This window comes from Eurytemora carolleeae, unplaced genomic scaffold (assembly GCF_000591075.1).
Source record: "Eurytemora carolleeae unplaced genomic scaffold, Eaff_2.0 scaffold1108, whole genome shotgun sequence".
NCBI classification, from domain to species: domain Eukaryota; kingdom Metazoa; phylum Arthropoda; class Copepoda; order Calanoida; family Temoridae; genus Eurytemora; species Eurytemora carolleeae.
In genome coordinates this window covers 36,414-60,415 of record NW_019397041.1, presented here as the reverse complement: position 1 = coordinate 60,415, position 24,002 = coordinate 36,414, and the positions used below count along the sequence as shown (strand labels likewise).

The window sequence follows — 24,002 nt, the reverse complement described above, 5'->3', positions numbered from 1 at the left end:
AAAGAAACTGGAAGAAAGGAAGGGAGGTATAAACGATGAGTAAGGGAGGTGGCTTAAAGAAACTGGAAGAAAGGAAGGGAGGTATAGACGATGAGTAAGGGGGGTGGTATAAAGAAATTGGAAGAAAGGAAGGGAGGTATAAACGATGAGTAAGGGAGGTAACATAAAGAAACTGGAAAAAAGGAAGGGAGGTATAAACGATGAGTAAGGGGGGTGGTATAAAGAAACTGGAAGAAAGGAAGGGAGGTATAAACGATGAGTAAGGGGGGTGGTATAAAGAAACTGGAAGAAAGGAAGGGAGGTATAAACGATGAGTAATGGGGGTGGTATAAAGAAACTGGAAGAAAGGAAGGGAGGTATAAACGATGAGTAAGGGGGTTGGTATAAAGAAACTGGAAGAAAGGAAGGGAGGTATAAACGATGAGTAAGGTGGGTGACAAGAAACTGGAAGAAAGGAAGGGAGGTATAAACGATGAGTAAGGGGGTGACATAAAGAAACTGGAAGCGGGGTTATGGAAGAAACTTCAAAATGATCTTTTTCTTAATTTTCAAAAAAAGTTTAAAATATTGTTTCTTTTTAAAATATATTGTTTCTGCCGGGTCAGGAAAATATTATCTGATCTTTGCGCTTCTTCCTTTCCAACTGATTTAAATCTTTTTACTTTTTATTCTTCTTTTGAACAGTATCTCTGGTTATGGCCGGAGATATCTGTGGAGATCTGTCTATCTGGCATTTGTCTATTTGTCTATTGTCTATTTTCTATTTGTCTTTCTAACTATCTGTTACCTGTCAGTCTATTATATCTGTGTTGAGATGGATGTATACATTTGTTTCTGTCCTAAAAAGAGGTGTTTTCCAGTGTTTGGTTTTTAAATTGTCCATTTATTATATTGTCTTTTTATCTGTGCGTCTGTGAATGTCATATCGATCCGTGTGTTTGTGATTTGTCTGTCCATCTTTCTATCTGTTATTTGTCTGTCCATCTTTCTATCTGTTATTTGTCTGTCCATCTTTCTATCTGTTATTTATCTGTCCATCTTTCTATCTGTTATTTGTCTGTCTATCTGTCTGTCTGTAATTTGTCTATCTATCTGTCTGTCTGTTATTTGTCTGTCCATCCTTCTGTCTGTGATTTGTCTTTCCATCTGTCTGTCTGGGATTTGTCTGTTCATCTTTCTGTCTGTTATTTGTCTGTCCATTTGTCTGTCTGTGATTTGTCTGTCCATCTGTCTATCTGTGATTTTTCTTTTCATCTGTCTGTCTGTGATTTTTCTTTCCATCTGTCTGTCTTTGATTTGTCTTTTCATCTGTCAGTCTGTTATTTGTCTGTCCATCTGTCTGTTTGTGATTTGTCTGTCCATCTTTCTGTCTGTGATTTGTCTTTCCATCTGTCTGTCTGTGATTTATTTGTCTGTCCATCTGTCTGTCTGTGATTTGTCTTTCCATATGTCTGTCTGTTATTTTTCTGTCTATTTGTCTGTCTGTGATTTGTCTGTCCATCTGCCTTCTGTGATTTGTCTGTCCATTTGTCTGTCTGTGATTTGTCTGACTGTCGTTTTGTCAGTTTATATTAATAATTCAAAACAAGTCAGAGTTAGAGAAGAGAGTTCTGTAACAAATTTGAAATATATTAGAATTCAAGGAAATACAAATTTTCCTTTTTCTATCTTTAAATCTTTCTATCTTTCTATCTTTCTATCTTTCTATCTTTCTATCTTTCTATCTTTCTATCATTCTATCCTTCTATCTTTCTATCTTTCTATCTTTCTTTTTTCTTTCTTTCTATCTTTCTATCTTTCTATCTTTCTATCTTTCTATCTTTCTATCTTTCTATCTTTCTATCTTTCTATCTTTCTATCTTTCTATCGTTCTATCATTCTATCTTTCTATCTCTCTGTCTTTCTATCTTATATCTTATTATTTATATCTTATATCTTATAAATATTAAATAACGAACATAACGTTAAAAATGACTTTCGAATTGTTAGAATCTATTAAATTAGTTTTAGTAAAACTAATGATTACAAATAATTAAATAATATTTACTGCGAAAAAATATGAAAGGAAAGATTGCACACTGAAATTTGCAAAAGAAGTTTTTAGTAGATTTCTTAAAACAGGAAATTCTTAACATGAAATTAATGATTTTAATATAAAAATTATTATTTAGGAATGTTTTCAAAGTATCTAACTGATTTAGATTTTAAACTTTAAATTTGAAAATTCACAGGAGTAGACATTCAGGTTGCAAAGATAAAGGGATACAAAAATTATAGTTTGTGGCAAGTGTTTTGTTTCTTTTCATTGAATTTTCCCTATTATGAAAGATTTGTCCCATCCAACTGATATATGATCCCATGATCCCAATACAATAGAACTAAAGGATTCTGAAAGATTTGCAATATATATAAATATATTTTATTTCTATATATTGATATATTTTATCAACGTTGTATATTGGATCAAGATATAATAAAGTATATAAAAGCTACTTATAGGGCTCTAAAATGTTTTACGACAGACTTCTATTTTGATGTAAATTTTTCAGATCAAATATTTTATACAACAAACATTATATATTTGATTTTCAATACATGAAGTCCGTCATATTCCTCAGAGGAAGGAATTGAGTCTTTGCCACAAGCTTTGATGTTCTAATTCCTATATCTTTGCAACCCCTAATGTTGTAGACCTTAGTTATTTCAAACTATGAATTCTATTTTATTAGATCAAATGATCTATGTTGAAATATCAAAATTTTACAAAACCATGTTGTAAAAATATAGGGATTAGTAAATTTAAGTTTGTGGCTAAAACTCAATTACTTTGGTCAAACTGGTATGTACTGTACAGAAGGTAATTGTACGGCATGTACAATGAAAGTCTATATTTAATAAGGTCAAGTCGCAAACTGGTATATACTGTACAGAAGGTAATTGTACGGCATGTACAATGAAAGTATATATTTAATAAGGTCAAGTCACAAACTAAACTAGACTAATCACCAGGAAAAGGTCAAATTTATACCTCGTACCTCCTCTTATATTGATTCTAACCCAGAGGTTTGACAAAAGAAAATTTATCCATTTTACATATTAAAAATTTAAAACATTTTTGTTCTTCTCAATAGCTGTTGAATAAAAGAGGATATATGGTTAAACACAAATAAGATTTCAATTATACGCACAATAGGCTTTAGTTGGACATGGTCGGGTACGGGCAGCCGTAGTACATTTGAATTTCCGAGCCGGGTCAACCTGTCCGGTCCCAGTTTGTACTGGACATTGGGTGAATAAAGCAGACACTCAATAGGACTAGCCGGTGCAACAAGGTGGACGCGGTCAGACTTTAGGTTTAATTTACTTTTACTCCAAGACACGCCAAATGCTCACAACAAACGAAAAAAAAGGAACGCGCCCATCTCTAGCTCTCTAGCTCCCTATCCGTGGAAAACATGATGAGAAAGCTCTCCTGTAAACAGCAAACACAGTTTTTAGAAAACATGTTTCTCACAAGAACAGTTTTTTAACTGTTAAACTTCTATCTATCTATTTGTCTCTCTATCTATATCTATATATATATTATCTATATATCTATATCTATATATATATCATCTATCTTTATAACTATCTACCTATCTATATATCTATCAATCTTTCTATCTATATGACTATCCATCTATCATCTATTTATCTATATAACTATTAATCTATCTATCTATCTATCTATTTATCTATCTATTTATCTATCTATTTCTCTATATATATCTCTATATGTATCTATACATATATCATCTATCTAATTAATTATCTATCTATTTATCTATCAATCATTTAATTATTCAATCTATCTATCTTATTTTTATATTCCAATTTATTATATTTCCTTTTACAAAATGTTGGATCTGTTGACTTATACAACGCTAAACATCAACTACTCCTGTGTCAGTAAGATGAGTTAGTTCCCAATTTCTCCGCTAGGTGTCTCATGTTTCAATTTTCTCTCATTAATCTAACTGGACTTGTAACATATTTGTAGGAAATAATGAAAAGCATAGGTGTGATATCTATATCTATTAAAAACATACATCCAGCCCATAGTGATAAAGTATAGTTGTGATATCCATGTCTATTTAAACATACATCTAGCCCATAGTGATAAAGAATTATTGTAGGCTCATTTGAATTTAAGTTTTAAAAGATAAACATATTAATGAAAAATTTATTATTTTCTCGGTACTTGATATTTTGATCAGTTTTGAAGCTCTGTAAACACCGCATATTGTTATAAAAGTGAAATCATGGTAGGAATATTCACATTATAGCATCAAAAGCTATGTTTATATCTATTAAGCTTCAAAATTCACAAACCTACATAGCAGTTTAATAAATAATTAATCAATTAAGAGTTTAAAATTCACAACAATACCCTGCAAAGTTTTGTCTGATCAAGTATTGCATTAAGCAATCATGTTTCCCATTTTGATTAAATTTATAAACATCAATAACGATATAAATTAATAAAAGTTTTGTCTGATCAAGTATTGCATAAAACAATCATGATTCCCATTTTGATTAAATTTATAAACATCAATATAACGACATAAATTAATACAAGTTTTGCAATAAAACTCTAACTTTCCTCTTGATTAAATTCTTTTGAAATATATTAAATTTCGTATAATGAGTACACCCTGCTCAACATACAAAAACAGTTCCGAAAAACATAAAAAAATTTTAAAAAACTTGTTTTTATTTGGTTAACAAGAAGCAAAATTTTGTGCAAGTATTTATTTTTCATCAAAAAAGTATATTTTGTCAAAATATGTTTTTCGAAGAAATTAATTATTGAATCGAAAAGCAATTAGAAATATTAAAACACCAATATTAACATTTTTAAATTCACGAAACCCACAATATTTCCGCCCGCCAACCCCCGACTTCCTCATAAGTATCTTTGACTTTATTTCTGATTTATTTCTTTATAATAAAAAAGTTGAGTGTATGTTTGCATACAGATACCCGGTAAACTGCATGATATGTACGATGGTTAGCATTCTTCAAAAAGAAAGGAACGGTTCCGTTCTAGGGTGGTTTGGGGCCATTTTATAATATATCGTGGACGAAAATTCCATTTCAAGACACCCACACTCCTTTGCATGTTGTTTAGACATCAATCTGGACAACATTTGAAGAAACGAAAGAAATAGTTGAACTGTATAGATTTGAATCGGTGCACAAGTGGCTTAACTTTGTCTATATAATTCAACTACTTAAATCTGTAGATTTCTTAATTTCACAGCCACATGTTTTAAATAATATATAATAAGGAATTTTACGCTTGATTTGATGGAATTTAAATTTCGGATTCAGTCTGTGCATGCTTTGGCCAATTTTGGTTTGTGACTTACTTGACTTTAGAGCTTTTGGGTTATGGTCAATCTTTCATAACTTGCACAGTATTGATCAAAAACTAATATCCTTCAGAACTTGTCAAGATTGATCCAGAACTAATATCCTTCAGAACTGGCCAAGATTAGTCCAGAACTAATATCCTTAATAACTGGCCAAGATAGCTCCATAACTAATATTCTTCAGAACTGGCCAAGATTGGTCCAGAACTAATATCCTTCAGAACTGACCAAGATTAGTCCAGAACTAATATCCTTAATAACTGGCCAAGATTGGTCCAGAACTAATATCCTTCAGAACTGGCCAAGATTGGTCCAGAACTAATATCCTTAATAACTGGCCAAGATTGCTCCAGAACTAATATCCTTCAGAACTGGCCAAGATTGGTTCAGAACTAATATCCTTCATAACTGGCCAAGATTGGTCCAGAACTAATATCCGACATAACTGGCCAAAATTGGTTATATATATTTTACATAACTTGCATATGATTGGTCCTAACTCCTAGTATATTCTACATATCTTGTCTACGATTCATCAAGACCTACATCCTAAATCCTACATATATTGTCTAAGATTGGTCAAAACCTATATATTCACAAAAAATGGCTGATCCTTGGTCTTATATATCCTTCATATATTGACTGAGATTGTAGATTATATATATATATATATATATGAGATTTTCTATATCTTACATCTTGCTTGAAAACTCCAATAGAACATATTTGTGATTTGTCTCCCGCAAAACCCGGTGAGACTCAATAGAATTGATTATTATAATGTAAACACAATATATAAGAACATTATTAGATATGAAGATAGATAGGTAGGCCGAATGATAACAGATATATATATAGATCAATGAATAGATAGAATAGATAAATAGATAAATATTCAGATAGAATAGATAAATAGATAAATATTCAGATAGAATAGATAAATAGATAAATATTCAGATAGAATAGATAAATAGATAAATAGATAAATATTCAGATAGAACAGATAAATAGATAGCGAGCTAGACAGTTTGATTAATTAGGCGATAGAAAGGAAGAGAGAGAGATATATAAATTCATAATTAAATAGACATATAAAAAAATCTCAAGGGGTAAAATAGAGGGGTCCAGAGAAACAGATAATTAGATATGAAGTAAACATAAAAACACGGACAAAAGAACAATACACAAACAATTAAATGCAGACATAAAAAGAGACATTGTATGTAAATAGATAAATATATAGATAAATAGATGAATCGTATAGACAAAAAGATCGACTAATAGATCTATAAATAGACAGAAAGATAGATTTATAGATAGATAAACAAACTTAATGATAAAAAACTTCAAGTGTGGATTCTGTCATCTACTTTGCGAAAAGTTCCTAATTTTAATGATTTCTCCACTACTTTGTTTTACGCAAGAAATGCACAAGTCAGTTTTGCAGAGGAACCGCAAGCGAAAATAAACAGTTTAAAGAAACAAAAACATGAATATCTAATTCAAAATTGATCAGACAAAGATTAGGGTACCATTGTAAATCGGGCATTGCCATCTTTACATTGAAATTACGCTCACAGTCCCATTAACCTTGCCAGTAACAATGTTAATGTTATAAATTAAGATATTAAGATATAAAACAATCCGTAGAAAGTATATTTGAATAATTAAACCCAGCGGGGGCATTCTTAATCTAGGGACACAAAGCTTATAAAGGGGGGGGGGGTCCCTTGAGCTGGGGGTAAGGGCAAGGAACGTACAAATTCTACTTTGTTTTGTTGATTCTATAATCGCCCCTGAACAACTCAATTTTGAGTTAGGGTTATAATGAGTATATTTCCTTGGACAGTGCTATAGACCCCCATACACCACCTGTTCTTCTATTTATCTATCTATCTATTTATCTATCTATCTATCTATCTATCTATCTATCTATCTATCTATATATCTATCTATCTATCTATCTATCTCTCTATTTATCTAAAAATATATTTTTCTGAACTCTCTGTCTATTTGTATTTCTATCTTTATGTCTATCAGTCTATTTTTATATCAATCTATGTCTATCAGGGTGTCTGTATATACATCTATCTGTCTATCTGTGTATCTGTCTCTCACATGTCTCTCTGTTTCTCTGTCAATCTGTCCATCTGTCTATCTTTTATTCATTATTTATATTTGTCTCAAGCAAAATTACAATTAATTAGTTTACATTATCCTCTTTTCTCTGGATATTGCATTTTATGACTGACAGGGTTTGCCAAAAAACAGGCGCAATACAAGACTTTTAGCATGAGTATAGTTTAGTTATTCAGAGGTGATTTTCAGAAATGGAGTTTCTTGGTCCCAGTCTAGTGTTTTTCGTTTTCTAAAAATGTGGTATGATAAAGGCATTTTTGATATTTGTTTCCTACGGGACAGCTTAAGCTCAAAAATCTGTCTATCTGTATATTCATCTATCTATTGATCTATCTGTCCCACGTGGGTACCTCATGTTGAGCCAACATTATGGCCCCCCCCCCCCCCCCCCCTGTTCAAGTTACTTGTATTCCTCTCATCCTATTGGTCGATAATTATAGTATTCAAGTGACCGACACCAATCATAGAAGAGGAGAAATTAGCTGATTTTAGTTCAAATAATACCATGTAGGTGTCTCTGGTCTACACTTCCAGATTATTAATACTGTTATTTTAATAATTGCATTTTTTGGATAAATTTCCTTAAGATGTGAAACCTTATTGTAAAATTTTAAAATTTTAACTTTTTCATCTCATTGGTTTTGCTGTAACGTGTCAGCTGCATTAAAAATTATTTCTATTAAAATTAGATGAGTTTCCAATCAGTATATTAGTGTGGATTAGTATATCGTCCAAGTATGCAATGGCAAATTTTTTTATGGTACCGTCGGAACTCGATCCGTGAATCGGTCATTATAGCAGTGGTAGATAAGTTGAATTTTAACAATGCAGGTGTCCCTAGTTTACACTTTGAGGTTATGCATACTGAAAATTTATAAAACATTGAAAACAAATTTTTTTGTGAAATCTAATTGCATATATTGTATAATTTTAAAAACGCTTTCATCAAATTTAATTTTACACGTTTGGCAAAATGATATTACGTTTATAAAAACACATATAGAATTTTCTCATCAATGAATTATCATTATATTGGGTTAAATAATACGTTGCTCCACTAGCTACTTATATTACAGAGTTAATTTCATTTTTATCACACGCTAATTAAGTGAGAGAAACCTACCACTAATTTTAATATGAAATAGAACCGACAGATTACAGTGATAAGCATACAATTTACATAATAAAAGTGAAATAAATAAAAAAAAATTCAATAACTTACATCGCTTATATTTAAGTGGTGGACTGCAGGGGCGTAATCAGGCATTTTTCCAGGGGGGGGGTTCATTTTTATTCCAGAGAGGGGAGGGGGGTCTCACCACCCGTTGCGGCCTGAAAAACCCCTGAAATTCATAGATTTCATTAGTTCCTCCCCTGAATACGCCTCTGGTCACCTGGTGGTGGGGTAGTTCACAGACAGTTAAACAAAAATAAATGATTTCCTTATAGAGATGAATAACAGAACATTCAACAGTTTAAAATTTCAAATTTTCAAAATGCAATTTTCGTAAATTTAAAATTAAAACATATATTGGTCAATAATTATAGTAATCAGCTGACTTACTCCAATCATAGAAGATGAGTAACTAGCTTATAATAGTTCAAATAATAGAATGTAGGTGTCTCTATAGGTTACATTTCCAGATGATTTATACTGTCAGCTCAATCATTAAAATAAGAAATAAAATATTTTAGAATGTAAAACTGACTTGCATAAATTTTATACTATCAAAACCTCCTCATCCGTGTTATTTTTTTAAATGATGATGATTATTTTGTGCATTCTAGATTTATAATATGAGGTTATTATAAGTTGAATTGTCAAAGACTCCTGTGATCTAAGCACTCCGTTGCTGATTTTGTCTAATATGGATTCAGACCATTCAGGCTAGAGTATTTTCAACTACCCAGATGTAATTTACCCTATGGAATTATTTATTTCACCGAAAGTTTGTTGGTTGAAGGATATAACCAGCACCGTTAAGTTCTCCGTCCACTTTGTTAGGGTTAGGAGAATAGGTTCTTCTAATTCTAATTCTAACGTACACCGGCATCTTTGCTGTCACGATTATCCTCCAGTAGTCCTGTTCTTAATAATTAAAGAAAAAAATATAATTAAAAGAAAGGAGTCCTTATAAGAGGATAGGAGAATATCTGTAATTCGACTGATTTTAAGGTTTAGGTTTTTGAAAAAGTCTAGATAATGTTTGTAGAGAAGTACATCTTCTGTATTTTCCATATCTAGTGCCTGTGCAAAAAATAGGATTCCTAGCTAAAACAAAGTAATGAGTGTGAAATTAGAATTAAATTTTTTTTAAATAGTATAGTGATTTTCCTTATTATTAGAACATTAAAGATGTGACATCCTGGATGTAACAAATCTAGACGCTACTTCTATAACGATTACTTAACTCAAAGTCTATTCTATCTGTCTATCTGTCTATCTGTCTATCTGTCTATCTGTCTATCTGTCGATATCTGCATGTATCTTTCTATCTGTGGATCTTTTCAGCCAGGAATCATATCTTTTATTTTAATTGCTAATTTTTAGCCGCCAGACTTCTTAAAGGAACCCTCATCTTTCTCTGCCAGGAACTCCAACCTTTCTAAATCTAATTTTTGTGAAACTTTTCAAGTTAAATTTTTTGATCAAAGACTGATGGTACGGGAGACCGACTGAAAACAGTTCCGGCTAGTTCCTGTCTCCCTGCCATAAACTGTAATTTCTACACTGTAATTATAAATATCCATTTTTACATGTATAATTTATGGCCAAATATATAATTTGATTTGATTTGATTTGATTTGATCTGTATATATTCATCTATATATCTATCAATCTACCTGTCCCACGTGGGTACCATATGTTGAGCCAACATTATATGGCCCCCCCACCACCATGCGGCCTCTGACCCCCCCCNATCCTAATATTAAACAAATTGAGAGCAAGCTTGGGTTTAAATTAAGTGTTAAAAAATTCTTGCTTGATAAATATTTAGACTTCAGATGTGATAAACTTTATTGTTTCAGTTGCTCAAATACTTAATTAATTCTCAATTATAGCTTTGTTTCTCGCTTGACCAGCCTGTGGATCTTTTCAGCCTGCAGGAATCATATCTTTTATTTCAAATGCTAATCTTTTGCCACCAGACATCTTAAAGGAACCCTCACCTTTCTCTGCCAGGAACTCCAACCTTTCTAAATCTAATTTTTGTGAAACTTTTCAAGTTAAATTTTTTGATTAAAGACTGATTGTACGGGAGACCGACTGAAAACAGTTTCGGCTAGTTCCGTCTCCCTGTCATAAACTGTAATTTCAACTAATGTTAATTATAAAAATCCATTTTTACATGTATAGTTTGTGGCTAAATATATAATTTGATTTGATTTGATTTGATTTGAAGTTACTTGTATTCCTCTCATCCTATTGGTCGATAATTATAGTATTCAAGTGACCGACACCAATCATAGAAGAGGAGAAATTAGCTGATATTAGTTCAAATAATACCATGTAGGTGTCTCTAATTTACACTTCCAGATAATTAATACTGTTATTTTAATTATTGAATTTCTTTGGATAAATTTTCCTTAAAATGAAAAACCTAATTGCAAAATTTTAGAATTATTACTTTTTCATCTCATTTGTTTTGCTTTAATACATAAGCTGCATGAATAATTATTTTTATTAATATCAGATGAGTTTTCTAAAATTTTGTATGCATTACTTGTGAACTGAATGGTTCTTTAATTGGGCAAATGTGTTAATCATACTTTAACGTTCCGCTTCCAATCCGTTGATCGATAACTTTAGAAAGGGTAATATTTAGTCAAATTTTACTGCGGTTGTCTTCAGTTTACATGTGAGGTTATTAAAACTGTAATTTTAAATATTGAAATAAACAAAAACATTTTCCTAAAATGTGAAATCTAATTGCTTATATTTTAATTTTAAAAACGCTTTCATCAAATTTAATTTACACATTGGGCAAAATGATATTACGTCCCAAAAAAAGATAGAAGTTTCGATCATTATTGATCATCTTGAATAGGTTAATTAATATTGTATTATTCTATGTATACTATAGATTTAACTTCTTAATAGACATAGTAAGAGGGACTTCACACTAACTTATCATGAAATAGAGCCTTAATTGTTAAATTTAAAAAAGTTTTATTTAACCCAATTTGGGTGATGTGCAGGGGTGAATTCAAAAATTTGTCCAGGAAGGTTTAATTTTTTCCAGGGGGGTTTCAGCACACGCTGAGGCCTAAAAAACCCCCTGAAATCCATAGATTTCACTGGTTTCCCCCCGGAATACACGCCTCTGAGGTGCACCGGTGGGGTATTTCACAGACAGTTAAAACAAAAATAAATAATTTCCTAATAGAGATAAATTACAGAACATTCAACATTTCAACATTTCAAAATTTCAAATGCAATTTCTGTAAGTTTAATAATACATTCAAAATGTGTTACACGTGGATACCGTGTCCGTATTGAGCCAACATTATGACCCCCCCCCCCACCACGTGGCCTCTCCCCCTCCTCCTGTGTTCCTCTCATCTTATTGGTCAATAATTATAGTAGTCAACTAACTTACTCCAATCATAGAAGAGGAGAAACTAGCTGATATTAGTTCAAATAATAGAGTGTAGGTGTCTCTGTAGTCAACACTTCCAGATGATTTACACAGTCAGCTTATCCATTAAAATAAGAAATAAAATATTTAAGAACGTAAAACCTTATTGCATAAATTTCGGCTATCAAAACTTTGTCATTTAAGAAATTTTTATAGATTAAGTAGAAAGGATATCATGACATAAAAAGATTTATAGAATATTTGTGATATCATTGTATTGTTTTTAAATATTTATCCATAAAACGAGGTATATCGAATGATTTTTGGTAGAATTTAATTTCTGATCACCAACTTATTTTCATATTACGTCATGTACCATGTAAATGAATTGTGAGAAAAACTGAATGATTAAATGATAAGATTGAATAAATAACATAACTTAACAGTTGACCATTTCATAGATTACTAAATCAAAAGATGTTTCAAATAGAACTTTTATTACACTTTTAAGTTTCAAAGTTTCATAATAGTTTCTGTGTGAGTTTAAAATTTTAAACAAAATTTGTTGTGTCCCGTCGGTATCATGTTGAACCAACATGATGTCACCTCCCCCCTCCCACCACGTGGCTTTTCACCTTTTAAGCTTTTGTGTTTACTGTAACACATATATAAATAAATATTTACTCAAATTTACAGCTTAATTTAAAACAATTTGAGCAATAAACTTTATTGTTTAAAACGATTTCAGCAATCACTTCAATATTAAAAACAACTTCAGCAATAAACTTCAATATTTAAAACAAATTCAGCAATAAACTTCAATATTAAAAACAATTTCAGCAATAAACTTCAATATTAAAAACAACTTCAGCAATAAACTTCAATATTTAAAACAATTTCAGCAATAAACTTCAATATTAAAAACATTTTCAGCAATAAACTTCAATATTAAAAACAACTTCAGCAATACACTTTAATATTTAAAACAATTTCAGCAATAAACTTCAATATTAAAAACAATTTCAGCAATAAACTTTAATACCTATTACAATTTCAGCTATGCAGTAATATTTAACACAATTTCAGCAATAAACTTTAATACTTAATACAATTTCAGCTATACGTTAATATTTAACATAATTTCAGCAATAAACTTAAATATATAACACAACTTTAGCAATATACTTCAATATTTAAAATAATTTCAGCTATACACTTTAATACTTTATACACTTTCAGCTATAAACGTTAATATTTAACACAATTTTAGTAATAAACTTTCTATCTGTATGTATATATGTCTATACCTTCCATCTTGTCTATCTGTATATCTGTCTATCTGTATATCTGTCTATCTGTATATCTGTCTATCTGTATATATGTCTATACTTTCCATCTTGTCTATCTGTCTATCTGTCTATCTGTCTATCTGTCTATCCGTCTATACTGTCTATCTGTCTATCAGTCTATACAGTCTATCTGTTTATATGGTCTAGCTTTTTATCTGATAGCTGTCTATCTTTATATCTGTTTGTCTGTCTGTCTGTCTATGTATTTGTATATTTGTCTATCTATCTGTCTATCTCTCTATTTATATATCTATCAATCTATCTGTATAAATGTCAGGACTGACAGTAATACATGTAATGAACTTGATTATACTGTAATCCTAAATTACTGTGATATAAACAGGTAGCACAGGGTTAAAGGGACTGTAACCATTATTTCAAGAAATCCTTCGATTTAAATAAGGGACATTTCCGATTCCCATTGGTATTATTTACACCTTTCACCGATCATCAAACGCATAGAACTTGCAGTGTATTTAGACAGAGGGTTAAACAACACATGACCATGAGGTCTAAGTTAAATATTTGGTTTAAAAACATATTAGGCTTTTAGAGCGCTTCATGCACCTTTTCCTATTAACAGCTTTAGCTTTTATCTTTGAAAATTGCCATTTTAATCATCTTTTAGTTGTGCTAAATTTTTTTTGACACTGAAATCTGTTTGCCATTTTGATTAAAAGGAAAATAGAGTTTTGGTTAAACACACAATATCGGCTTGAATTGCACTTTGTTACCTTGTGCTTTATAACTTATCTTACAAATAATTTCTTTAGTTCTAAGGATTATTAGATTTTATTTTTAAATTACTCCAATTTTCTTTTTATTCAAGAAATATTTTCCACAGTACACAAAATTATACATTTCTTTGCTTAAAAGTATATTTATTTAAAAGTAAGAATAAATTCTTGATTCAATCTGAAGACAAATTTTTGTCTGCAAACTAGTGTCCACAATTGTAAATATTTAATGTAACACGGCACTTTTATTTTATGACCCTTTAATGTTAGATATTGTAAATATTTAAATTTTGAACTTTAAAAAATATTATTATTTTATCATGATATGCAGAATTTACAGGGTTAGGAAATTCAAAGTTAATTGTACAGTAGAGATAAATTGTTACGTTTGAAGCCCCCCCTCTTCTCCTATTCGCGCTCGTCTCTTTAGTAATTAATTGACCTACACCAATCATAGAAGAGGCAAAGCTAGTTGATATTAGTTTAAATAATTAAAGCTAGGTGTCTCTAGTTTACATTTTCACACTGTTTATACTTTCATCTTAGTCGTTGAATTAGTATGAACATTATTTCCCAACGATGCAAATCATAATAAGTATATTGTAATTACTTTAACATTTTTTTCTCATTTATTTTGATTTTATGCATTGAAAAGTATTATATTCAGCAGTTCAATATTGAAGAAAAGCTATGTACTGACATTGTAGTGTAGCAGCCCAATTACATGTTCGTGGTCTTGTTTGTAGGGAAATGTAATAATCCTAATATCTCTTATATCAACTTCATTAAAATGCATCCTGAATCAAAATTTTTCTTGAGTGAAATTTAGATCACATTTTCTAAAAGTAGCATAAAGAATTTCCTTATTATTATTATATTAAAATATGTGATATATTGGATGCATGCAATAAAATAGACAACTTTTTAATTTAATTTCTTATATATGTATGTAGAAGGATCAAACCATATCTCAAACTGATTTGTTTTAGGGAAAATGAATTTATTCAAATTTCTTCTTATTTTATGTAAAACAAATATGGCATGAAATAAATTCAAAATTGACAAGCTAAACATCTAAGAAATTTCTTACATATAATCTATAGAGAATAAACATAATTGATATGTTTCAACAGACTACAATTACTTTTGCTTGAAACCTTTTGTAGCACACTTTAGTATCAATTCTTGAAAACCAAATTATAACTTTTTAAAATCCCATTTGGTCCAGCCGTTAATTTGGGCGGCCAGAGGGAACATGTTTATGAATTTATTGTTTTATTATATAGATAACTAACTGAAGGTCCCGGCGTTGCCCAAGGAGAAAATTTTTTTAAATTTGTTTTATTTCAGCCCATTTGGTTCAGCGGTTTGGTCGGCCAGTGGGAAAATCTTGTTTTATTATATAGATAATGAAGGCGATTTTATAATGAGTAGAGCCAACATGATGCAACCCCCCCCCCCGTCTCCCTACCCACATGGGGCCTCCCATCCCCCTGCTTGTCACTTGTCCTCCTCTTATCTTATTGGTCGATAATTATAGTAATCTGTTGACCGACACCAATCATAGAAGAGGAAAAACTAGTTGATATTAGTTTAAATAAATAAACCCATGTGTCTCTAGTTTACACTTTCAGATTACCATACTTTTATTTTGAGATCGTTAAGTTTTTGTAAATTACTTATTCCCAAAATGAAAAATCTAATTGCAAATGTGTGTTATAAAAACGTTTTAATCTCATTGGTTTAGTTAGCTTGTGTTTATCTGGACGTCTGGTAAAACTGCAGCGTAAATTCTCCAGCCTCTAAGTTGTATCTCTAGGTTTAGAATGCTCTGTATTGTCTTCTAATCGTTGAATTTTTGTGGAATACCTATTCCCATAATGAAACATTTAAATGCATCTGTGAGATATAAATTTTTTTATACTCATAGGTCTAGCTTGTGTTCATCTGCTCGATGTGACATATATCAATATATTCAAAAATAAATTGTTCAACACTTACTCCAGACACGTTGCTCCTGACTGTTCTTGATTATATTGGAATAATTAATTGTAATTTAATGTACTATTCTTGGAATTACAATTGTAATGTACTATAGTGTTATTAAAGGGTTCTCATGACAACATATATATATCTAAAGATCATATTATAATTTGAGACAGAGATGAGATTTCCAAGGCAGAAAAAGTTTAAATACATTTTAGAAAATTCAAGGTTATGGGCATTTCATACTAGAATAAGCATTTTAATCGAATGTTGTATCATTTCAAAATATCAATGTTTTAGTTAATGCAGTCGGTTAGTTTGAAATTACAAACAGAATGTTTTCTTTGCAGTGTCACTCTCTACTAAGCGCTACTATATCTTCGGTCAGTTTACTGCAATCTAATGCAGAACACACCGATAACTTAGTTGGTGGTGTGAGCAATGACTCCCAATATAGAAAATAGAGGGGGGGGCCTTTCCCGGTCCCCCCCCCCAGACTTTTTTGGGTAACCCAGACGCAGCCTAAATAGGTTCAATTTTGAAAACGAAAATTTATTTTTTTCAGAAATCTATCTGTATTACAAAGGTAAGCATTTTTATTAACCTTATGTATAATTATCATATTTACCAAACTAATCCTCCCCCCATTCTCCAACAATGGTCATGTGTGTTTCTCAAATCTAATATTGGTCTGTACAGCTATATAGTAAACAATTGACCGACTCCAATAATAGAAGGGAGAAACTTAAAGCTAGTATTATGGTGTTCATCATTTACAAAATTTTTAATTATTACTTTTATCTTAATCATTGATTTAAAAAAAATATTCCTACATCGTAAAACCTAATTTGTAATTTTTACACTATTTTATCTATATATCTATTTGTACATCTGAATATTTATCTATACTATCTATCTAGAGAGGGAGAAACTTGCTATAGTATTACGGTGTTCATCGTTTACAAAATTTTTAATTAATTACTTTTATTTTAATCATTGATTTAAGAAAAAATATTCCTACAATGTAAAACCTAATTTGTAATTTTTTACACTATTTTATCTAAATATATCTGTATATTGTAGAAGCCTGACTTTTAGTTATAAGAAAATATGATTTTGTCCTACATGTTAAAATTAGAATTGAGTTTGCATAAATGCGCAAACAGTTTCACTGATATTTCGCAAACTTTTTCAATCTTGGATTTTACATTAGTCATTCTTAGTATGTTAAACGAGTAACATATGAATAAATAAACTTGTGAAAATATGTTATCATTCTGAGTTATTGAGACTTCTACAATATCTATCTATTTATCTCTTATCCGCCTGTATATATGTTTTTCTGTCATATCTGTCTATTTTTTATCTATCTATCTGTCTATCTGTCTATCTGTCTATATGTCTATCTGTCTATGAACTTAATTATATACTGTAATCCTAAATTAGTCTAGTATAGACAGTAGGCAGAGGGTTAAAGGGACTGTATGCGTTATTTCAAGAGATCCTTCCATTTAAAAAAGGGACATTTCCGATTCCCATTAATAACCTTTACACTTTTCACCGATCATTGTACATAGAGAACTTAGTGCATTTAGACAGAGTGTTAAACACCACATAACCCTGAGGTCTAAGTTAAATATTTAGTTTAAAAACATGTTAGCCTTTTAGAGCGCTTCATGCTCCTTTTCCTATTAACAGTTGTAGCTTTTATTTTTGCAAAAATCTTTTTTTCACACTTAAATCTGTTACAATAAAAAAAGGAAAATAGATCTTAACTTATCTTACGAATAAGTTCTTTAACTAGCTCTAAGGATCATTATATTTTAAAATACTCCATTTTTTCTTTTTATTCAAGTAATTTTTCCCACCGTGCACTGTAGTATGATACTTTTATTTGCTAATTCGGATTTAGGGATTAGATTATTTGAGTTTGTGGCAAAAACTCAGTTCCAAATCTAGAGAACTTTCTGAGACAGAACCATGGCAAATTTCTAACTGATTATCATACTTGATATTTGTCCTATTTATTAATTATATGTATTTTGATTTGTGTGTTTCTCGAATCTTACCTATAGTAAACAGTTGACCGACTCCAATAATAGAAGAGAAGAAATTAGCATAATATTATAGTTCAAATCATACAATCTATATGGTGTCTATAGTTTACAAATTTTGATTATTAATACTTTTAAAATATTCCTACAATGTAATTACCTAATTTGTTAAAAATTGTAATTTTTATCTTTTTTTCTATCTATCTATCAATATGGGTACCATATGTTGAGCCAACATTATGACCCCCCCCCCCACCACGNGCGACCTCTCACCCCTCCAAACCCCCTGTTCAAGTTACCTCAAGTTACCTGTTCTCCTGATTATTAATACTGTTATTTTAATCATTGCATTTATTTTTATAAATTTTCCTTAAAATGAAAAACCTAATTGTAAAATTTAAAATTTTAACTTTTTCATTTTTTTGGTTTTGCGCGGCGGGTCAATACTCCTGGAACTACGCTACCCTCATATAAAGCATGGCGTCGCTTGATTTTTATGAACGGTTAAACATAGTTTACAGATAACTGTAAACTTAGCATAATTTCAACTGTAACCGCAGTGTAAGCACTTTGGGTCCATGTTTCTACCAGCATAGGATCGTTATATAAATAATCGCAACGATCCTAAAACACCTTGCGCAGATGACCGCTGAAAGATCAACAAATATCGTACCATTATTACATTATAATACATGAGATAGATATGATATTTTGCAATACAAATAAGTCTTATTAAAATATTTCGTTGCATTCGTATTGGTAGATCGCGCCACCTCGTCTGACAAGGATTGTTTCGTTATCTACCCTAGATAGGGGGGATTCCCTAGACTTGTTACGCTCAATTCACAATGGATGCTCAATGATCATAGGGAATTAACTTATAGTTCTCCAGTCTATTATTTACACTTTATTAATATGAAATAGAGCCGATAGTGCAGTGATAAGCATACAATTTACAGAATAAAAGTGAAATAATTTAATATAGTATTCAACAATATAGCTTAATTTAAGTGGTGGGCAGAGGCGTAATCAGGCAGTTGTCCAGGCCGGGGGAGGTTTCATTTTTTTCAGAGAGGGGGGTCTCGCCACCCGTTGGGGCCTGAAAAACCTCTGAAATCCATATATCTCCCTGCCCCCCCCCCTGAATATATACGCCTCTGGTGGTGGGGTATTTCACAGATGCAGTAAAAACAAAAATAAATTATTTCCTATTATTAGAGATGAATAACAGAAAATTCAACATTTCAAAATTTCAAAATTTTCTAAATGCAATTTCCGTAAGTTTAAAATTACAAACAAAATCTGTTACACGTGGCCGTGGGTACCATGTTGAGCCAACACTATGACATCCCCCCCCACACCATGTTGCTTCTCAGCTCCCCCCCCTGTTCCTCTCATCTTATTGGTCAATAATTATAGTAGTCAGCTGACTTACTCCAATCATAGAAGAGGAGGAACTAGCTTAAATTAGTTCAAGTAAGAGACTGTAGGTGTCTCTGTAGTTCTTACTTACAGATTATTTATACAGTCAGTTCATTCATTTAAAATAAGAAATAAAATATTTTAGGAGGTGAAATCTTATTGCATAAATTTTAATTACCAAAACGTTGTCATTTAAGTACTTCTTATACATTAGGCAGAAAAGATATCATGCCATAAAATGATTTAAAGAATATTCACGACTTCACTGAATAGTTTTGAAATATTTGACTATAATGGGGGGTATGTAATCCCGTATTTTATTTGGTAGAATTTATATTCTGATCACCATTACATTTTCATTTACCAACATGTACCGTATGAATGAATTGTGAGAATAACCTAAATGAATAAATTATAAGATTGAATAAATAGTATAACTTAATAGTTGACCATTTCATAGATTTCTTGATCAAAAGACATTTCAAAATAGACTTGTCATAACATTGTTGAATTTCCAACTTTTATAATGGTTTCTGTGTGAGTTTAAAATTACAAACAAAATTTGTTACGTGGCCACTATCATCGTTGAACCAACATGATGTCAACTCCCCCTTCCCACCGCGTGGGTTTTCACCCTTTAAGCTTTAAGCTACATGTGTTCCTCTCATCTTATTGGTCAATAATTAGTAATCAGATGACCGACACAAATCATAGAAGAGGAGAAACTATTTATTTCAAATAATACAATCTAGGTGTCTCTAGTCTACACTTCCATATTATCAATACTTTTATTTTAATCATTGCATTTCTATGAATAAATTTGTTCTACAATGTAAAGCCTAATTTGATAAGTTGTTTTATTATTATAACTATTTCATCTCGACATCGCGATTTAGCTTGCAATATAGTTAGTTTGTATTCCTGCAATAAAGATAAATATTTCTATTTTATGATCCTGTCCTCAGAACGTTGGGGTGGATTAAGCAAAATGTCGCAAATCAATACAAAAACGTGATTTCAAACAAAATATATAAAGTTTTTGTTTCACCATCCCGGTTTATGACTGTAAAAAATATATTAGCAAATGTTAAGGATACAATAGTTTGGCTACCGTGTTTAAATTATCGAATTAGTCTCGTTTTAAGTAGAAATTGACGATTATAAATGGAAGATCATTGCAGGAAGACTGTTTGGGGGAGGTTCAGAAGTACTGGGGACGCGCAATGCCGCAAATATATATAAAATGAGGTTCGGAAGCTGTGCGGGGGAGGTTGCCTTCCCTCCCTCGACACTCATGGAGAACAAGATTTATTTTTCATATATAAGTATTAGCTTTTCAGAAATGAATTTTCATAGACATGCATGAAATAATTCTAAATATGTGAATAATCAAGTTCGGACCATTTTAAACGTCGGACGGGTACAATTTAAAAAAAACGTCGTTTAGTTGGAAAAAAGACCAATTTGCTATAAGAAATAAATTAAAAATTTCAAAAACAGTTGAATTAAGTCTCATCCTTGAAGGTAGCAATGTATAAAACAACAGACCAAAAAGGAGTTGAGTTCAACTGTAACAAATGTTTCAATGCCTAAATCTTTGCAACTTGATGTTGTATAACCTTTAATAGTTCAACCTATGAAATCTATAAGATCAAACAATTACAGTTTAAAAGTATCGTAGATTAATACCAAATTACCGGGTTGCAAAGGTATATGAATATTTGTGTTAGTGGCAAGAACTCAGTTCCTTTGAGTAGATTTTTATTAAACTAGTCGATAAAAATAAAATAACTTAATTTTAATAAAAGAAATCAAATATTTTTTTCCTTAGTCTGACGTTTGTACTGGTCTGACGTTTGTACTGGTCCGACGTTTTTGTACCAGTCCGACGTTTGTACTTTTCCATGGACAGAAAAAAATATAAGTTTTCCTAGGGTTTAACATAAAAAAATCTGTTTTTGTAGATTATTTGTCTAAAATTTACCTCCCTCTCCCTTCAGTTAGGTCAAAAGTGTTGAATTAAACTAAAAAAAGCCAAAAACAAATTTCATTAACATAGATCAACTCTGGGAAGTAAAGTGTGGGGAGTAAAGTCTGGGGAGTAAAGTCTGGAGGAGTAAAGTCTGGGGGAGTAAAGTCCAGGGAGTAAAGTCTAGGGAGTAAAGTCTAGGGAGTAAAGTCTAGGGAATAAAGTCTAGGGAGTAAAGTCTAGGGAGTAAAGTCTAGGGAATAAAATCTAGGAAGTAAAGTCTGGGAGAGTAAAGCCTGGGGAGTAAAGTATATGAGTAAATTCTGGGGGAGTAAAGCCTGGGAAGTGATATCTGGGGAGTAAAGCTCCACCAAATGTTTAAGTAAAGTCTTGGAGTAATGTCTGGGGGAATAAAGTCTGGGGGAGTAAAGTCTGGGGGAGTAAAGTCTGGGAGTAAAGTCTGGGAGTAAAGTCTTGGGAATAATGTCTTAGATTAATGTCTGGGGGAGTAAAGTCTGGGGAATAAAGTCTAGGGAGTAAAATCAGGGGGAGTAAAGTCTGGGGAATAAAGTCTGGGGAGTAAAGCCTGGGGATTAAAGTCTGGGGATTAAAGTCTATGATTAAAGTCGGGGGAATAAAGCTTGGGGAGTAAAGTCTGGGGAGTTAAGTCTGAGGTAGTAAAGTCTGGGGAATAAAGTCTGGGGAGTAAAGTCTGGGGAGTTAAGTCTGAGGGAGTAAAATCTAGGAAGTGAAATTTGGGGAGTAAAGCTCCACCAATTTTTTAAGTAAAATCTTGGAGTTATGTCTGGGGGAGTAGGTAAAGTCTGGGGAATAAAGTCTGTGAGTAAAGTCTGGGGGAGTAAAGCCTGGGGAGTAAAGTCTGGGAAGTGAAATTTGGGCCCGGAGTAAAGCTCCACCAAATTTTTAATTTTTTCTTAACTGACAAAATATTTAATGAACACATCAATCTATATATTTGACAATCTTGAACTCATCTATCCATCTATATATCTATCTATCAATCTATCTGACAATCTATCAATCTTGAATTAATCTATCCATCCAACCATATATCATCTATCCATCTATTCATTAATCCATCTATCTATCTATCTATCTATCTGCTGATATAGTTGTGTAGTGTAGATGTAGATAGTATCTATTCCAGTGTAACTGTCAAACTGTACAATACACTCTAGAACATATTGAGATATCTAGCACAGCCTAATATTTATCTATCTATCTATCTATCTATCTATCTCTATATCTATCTATCTATCTATCTTTCTATCTTTCTATTTATCTATCTATCTATCTATCTATCTATCTATCTATCTATCTATCTATCTATCTATCTATCTATCTATCTATCTATCTATCTATCTATCTATCTATCGTTCTATCTATCTATATATTTATCTATCCGTCTATCCATCTTTCTTTCTATCTATCTATCTATCTATCTATCTATCTATCTATCTATCCATTCATCTATCCTTCTATCTATCTATTTATTTATCTGACTATATTTCTAACTATGTTTGTATGTCTTTTCTACTATACTAAATCTATCCGTATATCTAAAAAGTGAATTATTGTAAATCTGCTTTATGTTATATTTTTTATACTATATATAGTTGCATGTTTAAAGTTTGACATATTTGATAAAATATTTTTTTCTACCCTTTTGCAGCAGTTTACAAGTATAATAGTTCTACATTTTGGTTACTCTCTACTCCCTTTAAGTTTATTTGCTGCAGTTTGAGTTTACAAGTAAAATAATTCTATATTTTGGTTACTCTCTGCTCCCTTTAAGTTTGTTTGCTGCAGTTTACAAGTATAATAGTTCTATATTGTGGTTACTCTCTGCTCCCTTTAAGTTTTTTTGCTGCAGTTTACAAGTATAATATCTATATTTTGGTTACTCTCTGCTCCCTTTAAGTTTATTTGCTGCAGTTTACAAGTATAATAGTTCTATATTTTGGTTACTCTCTGCTCCCTTTAAGTTTAATTTGTATGCATGAAGCATGAACTGAAGCACAAATACTATTCCAGTACTAGTATAGTATATGAATAAAAATCAATAAAGCAATGCACTGAGTTTCTCAAATATTCAACGCGTCGGTTTTTCTTACAATATATTTATATACAAAAGATACAAACTTTAAATCGAACGATACTAATACAAACGAGATGTTATGAATCTAATCAGATCTATCAAACAGGAGACATTTTACATTTTCATTTTCATCGTCTCACTTACACAAATTAAATATTGTTAATCAAATTAGTTTCGTCAAATAGGGGAATTCTTCAAGGGAACCTTAATTCAAGGGAGCTGAATCACAACTG

The 24,002-nt window shown here is 31.2% G+C and overlaps 1 protein-coding gene across 1 annotated transcript in view; it reads left to right on the top strand.

Moving 5' to 3' along the window:
* LOC111711353 (putative uncharacterized protein YKL202W) overlaps nt 1-24,002 on the top strand; it is a 35,168-nt gene that overhangs the window by 130 nt on the left and 11,036 nt on the right.